This window comes from Arachis hypogaea, chromosome 14 (assembly GCF_003086295.3).
Source record: "Arachis hypogaea cultivar Tifrunner chromosome 14, arahy.Tifrunner.gnm2.J5K5, whole genome shotgun sequence".
In the NCBI taxonomy this organism is placed as follows: Eukaryota; Viridiplantae; Streptophyta; class Magnoliopsida; order Fabales; family Fabaceae; genus Arachis; species Arachis hypogaea.
In genome coordinates this window covers 114048008-114056846 of record NC_092049.1, presented here as the reverse complement: position 1 = coordinate 114056846, position 8839 = coordinate 114048008, and the positions used below count along the sequence as shown (strand labels likewise).

The window sequence follows — 8839 nt, the reverse complement described above, 5'->3', positions numbered from 1 at the left end:
GTTTTCATTAGTTTTTATGTTAAATTCACATTTCTGGACTTTACTATGAGTTTGTGTGTTTTTCTGTGATTTCAGGTATTTTCTGGCTGAAATCGAGGGACTTGAGCAGAAATCAGATTCAGAGGTTGAAGAAGGACTGCTGATGCTGTTGGATTCTGACCTCCCTGCACTCAAATGGATTTTCTGGAGCTACAGAACTCAAAATGGCGCGCTTCCAATTGCTTTGGAAAGTAGACATCCAGGGCTTTCTAGCAATATATAATAGTTCATACTTTGGCCAAGTTTAGATGACGCAAACTGGCGTTCAACGCCAGTTCTCTGCCCAATTCTGGCGTCCAGCGCCAGAAAAGGATCCAAAACCAGAGTTGAACGCCCAAAATGGCACAAAAGCTGGCGTTCAACTCCAAGAAAGACCTCTACACGTGCAACACTCAAGCTCAGCCCAAGCACACACTAAGTGGGCCCCGGAAGTGGATTTATGCATCAATTACTTATTTCTGTAAACCCTAGTGACTAGTTTATTATAAATAGGACCTTTTACTATTGTATTAGACATCTTTGGACGCCTAGTTCTTAGATCAGAGGGGCTGGCCTCTCGGCCATGCCTGGACCTTTCACTTATGTATTTTCAACGGTAGAGTTTCTACACTCCATAGATTAAGGTGTGGAGCTCTGCTGTTCCTCAAAGATTAATGTAAAGTACTACTGTTTTTCTATTCAATTCAACTTATTCCGCTTCTAAGATATCCATTCGCACCCAAGAACATGATGAAGGTGATGATTATGTGACGCTCATCATCATTCTCCCTTATGAACGCGTGCCTGACAAACACTTCCGTTCTACATGCAACAAGCTAGAATGAATATCTCTTGGATCCCTTAATCAGGATCTTCGTGGTATAAGTTAGAACCCATGGATGGCCATTCATGAGGATCCGGAAGGTCTAAACCTTGTCTGTGGTATTCCGAGTAGGATTCAGGGATTGAATGACTGTGACGAGCTTCAAACTCGCGATTGCTGGGCGTAGTGACAGACGCAAAAGGATAGTAAATCCTATTCCAGCATGATCGAGAACCGACAGATGAATAGCCGTGTCGTGACAGGGTGCGTTGACCATTTTCACTGAGAGGATAGGATGCAACCATTGACAAAGGTGATGCCTCCAGACGATTAGCCGTGCCGTGACAGGGCATTTAGATCATTTTCCCGAGAGAAGACCGAAAGTAGCCATTGACAATGGTGATGCATTACATAAAGCTTGCCATGGAAAGGAGTAAGACTGATTGGATAAAGACAGCAGGAAAGCAGAGATTCAGAGGAACGAATGCATCTCTATTCGCTTATCTGAAATTCTCACCAATGATTTACATAAGTATTTCTATCCCTAGTTTACTATATTATTTTCGAAAACTCCATAACTGTTTTATATCCGCCTGACTGAGATTTACAAGGTGACCATAGTTTGCTTCATACCAACAATCTCCGTGGGATCGACCCTTACTCACGTAAGGTTTATTACTTGGACGACCCAGTACACTTGCTGGTTAGTTGTATCGAAGTTGTGATAAATTATGAATTGAGATTAGAGCACCAAGCCTTTGGAGCCATTACTAGAGATCACAATTACGCATACCAAGAGGCTGCCGTCATGGGCCTCATCAACGGCGTACGAGAGGGACCTTTCAGCCAATCTATATCAAAGAAATACCCCACATCTCTAGACGAGGTGCAAGAGCGGGCAGAGAAGTACATCAATATGGAAGAAAATTTCCGACTTGGAGAAGCCTCGAAATCCGGTTTCACCTACCGAGATAAAGAATCCAAGAATAAGGAAGATCGAACGGGGAAAAAAATCAAAAAGTATCATAATTACACCCCACTTCGGGTGTCCCTTGTGGATATTTACAAAGAAGTATGTAACACAGAAAAGATACCCCCAGCTCGACCGCTCAAAGGCAAAAGAGGAGGAGGAAATCGGAACGAATACTGTGAATACCATCGGGTCCGAGGACATTCCACCAATGAATGCTCCGACTTAAAAAACATCATAGAAAAATTAGTGAGAGAAGGAAAACTAGATCGGTATCTAGCCACCCGAGATGATGCGCAAAGAAAGAGACGAAGGGATGAAGATGTCGGACGAGCTGAGCGATCACCTCGCACACCAGAAAGACATGTCCATATGATACACGGAGGATTTGCAGGAGGAGGAATCTCCAAATCATCCTGCAAAAGATATCTCAAAGAAGTATATCACGTCAAAGGCAAGGAAGAAGCACCCGACATCCCTGCAATCACATTCACCAAAGAAGACGCATCCGGTATCATCTCAGGACACGATGATCCCATGGTCATCACCATCATACTGGCAAACGCCAATCTCCACCGCACATTAATAGACCAGGGGAGCTCTGCCGACATCTTATTCAAAACTGCCTTCGACAAACTCGGCCTAGAAGAAAAGGAGCTTAGAGCATATCCGAACAGCCTATTCGGACTGGGAAATACCCCAGTACAACCACTAGGATACATGTCACTACACACAACCTTTAGAAAAGGGAACCAATCCAGAACACTCAAGATAGACTACATTGTGGTCGACGTGAGTTCAGCCTACAATGCCCTAAGAGGTCGGACAACACTAAATCAACTCGGCGCAATAGTCTCGACTCCACATCTATGCATGAAATTCCCAACTACAGAAGGGATAGCTACGATAAAAGCAGATCAAAAGATGGCACGCTGCTGTTATAACGAAAGTCTAAACCTCAGAGGCAGAGGAGAAGAGTTTCACACAATTGAGCTTGGTGGAGTTCAGAGACGAGAAGAACTCCGCCCATAGCCCGAAGGGGAAGTAGAGAAAATTCAGATCGGAGACACCTCCGACAAAACGACTAATATTGGCACGATCCTAAAGGGAGATGCAAAAGAATTGCTAGTACAGTTCCTACGAGATAATGTCGATCTCTTCGCATGGAAAGCTGCAGACATGCCGGGCATAGACCCCAAGTTAATGTGTCATAAGTTGGCGGTCTATCCAGGATCTCGGCCGGTACAGTAGAGACGAAGAAAACTTGGGACAGAACGATCCCAAGCTGTGGAAGAACAGGTACAAGCACTACTGGAGGTAGGATTCATAAGAGACGTCAAGTACCCATTATGGCTAGCCAACGTCGTCTTGGTGAAAAAATCAAATGGGAAGTGGCGGATGTGCACCGACTACACCGATCTCAACAAAGCCTGCCCAAAAGATCCTTACCCACTCCCAAGTATCGACGCTCTAGTAGATGCTTCATTCGGATATAGATACCTCTCGTTTATGGACGCATATTCGGGATACAACTAAATCCCCATGTATCCACCAGATCAAGAAAAGACCTCGTTTTTAACACCAAAAGCGAATTACTGCTACATTGTGATGCCTTTCGGTCTCAAGAATGCGGGAGCTACTTATTAAAGGCTAATGAATAAAATCTTTTCAGATCATATCAGAAAAATCATGGAAGTCTACGTGGACGACATGTTAATAAAGACACAAAGTGAAGAGACATTATTGTCCGACTTGACCCAAGTATTCGACACTATAAGAAAGCATGACATGCGACTCAACCCCACAAAATGCACCTTTGCAGTAGAGGCAGGCAAGTTCTTGGGTTTTATGCTCACATAAAGAAGAATTGAGGCAAATCCGGATAAATGCCAGGCCATACTCAACATGAAGAGCCCAACTTGTGTCAAAGAAGTACAACAACTTAACGGGAGATTAGTAGCCTTGTCCAGATTTCTAGCAGGATCAGCGATAAGATCCCTTCCTTTCTATGCCACCCTAAGGAAAGGAAAGAACTTTGAATGGACAATGGAGTGCGAGCAAGCCTTCCAGGAATTCAAAAGTTTTATGGGACGACCACCCATCCTAACTCGACCACAAGAGGAAGAACCACTCGTATTGTACCTAGCGGTAGGAAGTCGGGCAGTAGCCTCAGCACTAGTTCGAGAGGATGACAAAGGACAACAACCTGTATATTTCATTAGTAAAGCGCTGCAGGGATCCGAGCTGAACTACCAAAAAATAGAAAAGTTTGCCTATACTCTCATACTGACATCTCGACGACTTCGCCCATACTTCCAGGCTCATACCATTAAGGTTCGAACCGACCAGCCCAAAAAAGGGATATTGCAGAAAACAGATCTAGCAGGCAGAATTTTGCAATGGGCAGTCGAGTTATCTGAGTTCGACCTCCAATATGAAGCTCGGACAGCCATCAAATCACAGTACTTGGCCGACTTCATTACGGAATTCACAGATACCCTGGAAACCCCCACAGAGTGGAATCTCTACGTGGATGGTTCCTCGAATAAGACTAGAAGCGGCGCAGGTATGATAATAGAAAGCAACCAAGGAGCCCAAGTTGAGCTTTCCTTCAAATTTGGGTTCCCGGCCTCAAACAGCCAGGCGGAATATGAGGCGTTACTAGCTGGTTTGAAGCTGGCTAAGGAAGTTGGAGCTCAAAAAATCAACATCTTCAGCGACTCACAAGTAATCACTTCACAAATAACAGGGAGCTACCAAGCCAAAGATCCCACCATGAAAAAGTATTTGGATAAAACCAAGGAACAGCTCGGACAACTCGAGGAATATAAGATCTGCCACATACCCCGAGAACAAAATGCCCGAGCTGATGCACTCTCAAAATTAGCCAGCACCAAACCAGGAGGCAACAATAGAAGCCTCATCCAGGAAATGCTACAGAACCCATCAATCTCGGAAGAGGAAAAAGTCCTAGCCATAACAAGTCTGGATCAAGGATGGATGACCCCCATAATTAACTACCTCAAAGAAGAAACACTCCCCACAGATGAAAAAGAGGCAAAAAGGTTAAAACGGGAGGCTCAGTACTACACTATCATAAACAACACCCTATACAAGAGAGAAATCTCGATACCATTGTTGAAATGTGTGCCGACCTCTAACACAAGGGAAGTCTTAGAGGAAGTACACAGCGGCATTTGTGGTAATCATCTCGGAGCACAAGCTCTCACCAAAAAGAAGCTACAGAGTTTGTAAAGACATGTTCCCTGTGCCAGAAACATGCCAACTTCCACATCGCCCCGCCAGAAGAACTCATCAGCGTAACTTCACCTTGGCCATTAGCAAAATGGGGACTCGACCTTTGATGCCAAGGCATCTTAGGCTAGTTTCACTAGCATTTTTCTATTAGTTTTAGTTGTTTTATGCATTTTCTTGAGCTTAAAGTAACCAAGAATGGTTAAAATGAGAACAAAGCAATGAACCATCCAAACAGTATGATTTTAATGCTAATTCCATGAGTTTTTAGTTATATTACTTGAATGCTATGAATGGAAGATTTCTCATGAAATTTTGCAAAACTTTGATGCATTTGTTTGGATGATTTCAGGGAAGAAGAGGCTAAGCAAGGAAGCAACAAAATCAATAAAGGAAGCTTGAATATCACATGTGAAGTTTAAGTTCCAGTTTAAGCCTAAACTGGAGCTTAAACGCCAGAATCAGGAAGGCTAGGAAATGCTGAAATTGAAGTTTAACCTCCAGTTTAACCTTAAACTGGAGGTTAAACGCCAGAATGAAAAGTCTCACCAAAGAAGCATTCCACGTTTAACCTCCAGTTTGACCTCAAACTGGAGGTTAAACGCCAGAATGATAATGCCACTCAGGAAGGAGTTCCACGTTTAACCTCCAGTTTAACCTTAAACTGGAGGTTAAACGCCAGAATGGGAAAAGCACCAGGGAGCCATTTCCACGTTTAAGCTCCAGTTTGACCTCAAACTGGAGCTTAAACGTGTTCGACCAAGAACTCTCCTCCAGGGTTACTCTCTCCATTTCCACGTTTAAGCTCCAGTTTGACCTCAAACTGGAGCTTAAACGTGTTCGACACCTCCAGGGCTACCCTTCCAAGCTTCCACGTTTAACCTCCAGTTTAACCTTAAACTGGAGGTTAAACGTGTTCGACCTCCAGGATGCCTCCTTCCATTTCCACGTTTAACCTCCAGTTTAACCTTAAACTGGAGGTTAAACGTGTTCGACCTCCAGGATGCCTCCTTCCATTTCCACGTTTAACCTCCTGTTTAACCTTAAACTGGAGGTTAAACGTGTTCGACCTCCAGGGCTGCCCTTCCTATATCCACGTTTAAGCTTCAGTTTAACCTTAAACTGAAGCTTAAACGTGTTCGACTACATGACTCTCCAGGGCTGCCTTCTTCCATTTCCACGTTTAAGCTTCAGTTTAACCTTAAACTGAAGCTTAAACGTGCTTCTACAAAAGGCCTCACTGGAAGTGTCTGGCGTTTAAGCTGCAGTTTAAGCTTAAACTGCAACTTAAACGCCACTCTTGGAAAAGGTTTCTGGACCAAAAATATTGTGGTTTAAGTTAGTATTTGAGCACAAACATTAACTTAAACTTATTCTGGTATGAAACCCAATTGAATATCATGGTTTATGGGATTGGGCCTGAAGGATTGATGAGTCTGAAATTTCAATTTATTGAGTCATGTGCCATTATTTGATTATCACTAAGTTGGCTCAATGAATGTTACAGAATTTGGATCAGCAGCCTCATCAAGATTATGGATCATAAACCCAAAGCAAAAGGAAAGCAGGGAGAGGCCTCAAAGCCCAAGAAACACAACAGAAGCTCAATATAGAAAGTGTATAAATAGGATAGAATTTAAGTTAGAAGGGGACTTTTTGAACTTTTACTTTTGCATTTAGCTAGTTTTCGTTTCTTTGGAATTGAATTCAGAGCTATGACTCACTAAACCCCTTTCATTGGGTTAGGGAGCTCTATTGTAATTCAATGAATCAATAATAGTTTATCTTCTTCTTCAATCTTTTCTCTTAAATTTTGTTAGAAAGCTTTTCGATCTAATTCCATTGGGTAGTTGTCTTGGGAGAGAAACTACCCATAATTGGAATCCTTCGGAACCTTGGGAAAGGAATGGAGGATTCATGCTAGAGAAGCTTTCTCACAGTGAATTGGATTGGGGTTTGGATGGATATTGTGACATGTAATCCTACCAAATTGTGGTTCATGAAACTGTGTGGTATAATCAGTGATCGAGCATCATCTCTTCTTATGAACATTTAAACCAAGGGATTGGGAATTTGTTTGTTTTTAGAGAGAATTGGTGAGCCAAGGGATTGGGATCCAATCATATAAGATTGCCAAGCAAAATTTAATGAACGCATTGGTTGAGGAAAAGATATTCATGTTTTGATTCGGAGATCTCAATATCTCCTAACACCCAATGAATTCCCCATTTCTGATTTCCAATTTCTCTTTACATTCTGCAACTCAATTCATGCAATCACCCCCATTCCCTTTTAATTTCAGCAATTTAGCTTCTGCTCTTTAATTCATGCAATTTAAGATTCCGCCATTTCAATTTCTTGTCATTTACTTTTCCCGCCAATTTTACATTCCGCAATTCTCATCTAAATCTTGATTCCGCTCAACTAGAACACACTTCTAATCCGAATTGCTCACTCAACCAATCCTTGTGGGATTCGACCTCACTCTATTGTGAGTTTTTACTTGACGATAACCGGTGCACTTGCCGGAAGGAATTTTGCCGATCGTGCAATTTCCTAAATCGTAGCATAACTAGTTTATGCGCATCAAGTTTATGGCGCCGTTGCCGGGGATTGGTTTTCGATTGACAATTCTCCAATTGGAAGTTAACTAGATTGAGCATTTTTTTTTGTTTTGATTAATTCAGTACAAGTTACTTGTTGAATTTTAAATTCTGCACTCTGTTACATGCTTTCTTTCTTTATGCCTTTAAATTCAAGCAACTAACTCACTGACTCACTAACTGTTTGAATTAATTCCTCAATTGCTCTAACCATACTCTTCCATTAACCAAGAGTATTTCACTTGTTTGTTGCCTGTGCTGTGTTCTTGTATGACAGGTAGGAGAGGAGAGACATCAACTCCTCCATATACCGAACCAGAGAGGACCCTTCATAGACTTAGAAGGGAAGCAAGAGGGAAGAGAGTACTGGGAGAAGAAGAATCTGAAGGAGAATCTGAGGACAATTTTGAGGAAGCTCTAGATCTCAACATGGATAGAGAAGTTCACAACCATGAGAGAGCTGATGGAAACAATGCCATTCCTGAGAGGAGGGTTCTTAGTTCATACATAAACCCAACCTCTGGGAATTGTGGTAGCAGCATTCAGAAACCACCCATTCAGGCCAACAATTTTGAACTCAAACCACAGCTAATATCACTGGTGGAGAATCATTGTTCATTTGGTGGAAGTGCTAATGAAGATCCCAACCAACATCTCACAAAATTCCTGAGAATTTGTGACACTGTGAAGTCCAATGGAGTCCAGGAAGATGCCTATAAACTGCTTTTGTTCCCATTTTCACTTAGGGACAAAGCAGCTAAGTGGCTGGAATCATTCCCAAGGGGGAGTCTAACAACATGGGATGAGGTGGAAAGCAAGTTTCTGGCACGTTTCTACCCCCCACAAAAGGTCAATAGGCTTCGATCTGAGGTTCAGACTTTTAGACAACAAGATGGTGAAACTCTCTACGAGGCATGGGAGAGATTCAAGGATTTGACAAGGAAATGCCCACCAGACATGTTCCATGATTGGGTGCAATTGCATATTTTCTATGATGGACTCTCTTATGAATCAAGGAAGGCTGTGGACCATTCATCAGGAGGTTCATTGAACAGGAAAAAGACTGTGGAAGAGGCCATTGAAGTGATTGAGACAGTGGCTGAGAATGAGTACTACTATGCATCAGAAAGGCACAACACTAAGGGAGTCATGGAGCTGAACCATGTTGAT

General features: G+C 42.6%; 1 non-coding gene across 1 annotated transcript; it reads right to left on the bottom strand.

Annotated features, from left to right (window-relative positions):
* Positions 1 to 8524: 8524 nt before the first annotated feature.
* Positions 8525 to 8628, bottom strand: LOC112745090 (small nucleolar RNA R71). Its single transcript, XR_003173035.1, has one exon. It is a non-coding gene; the product is annotated as a small nucleolar RNA R71 (small nucleolar RNA).
* Positions 8629 to 8839: the final 211 nt, after the last annotated feature.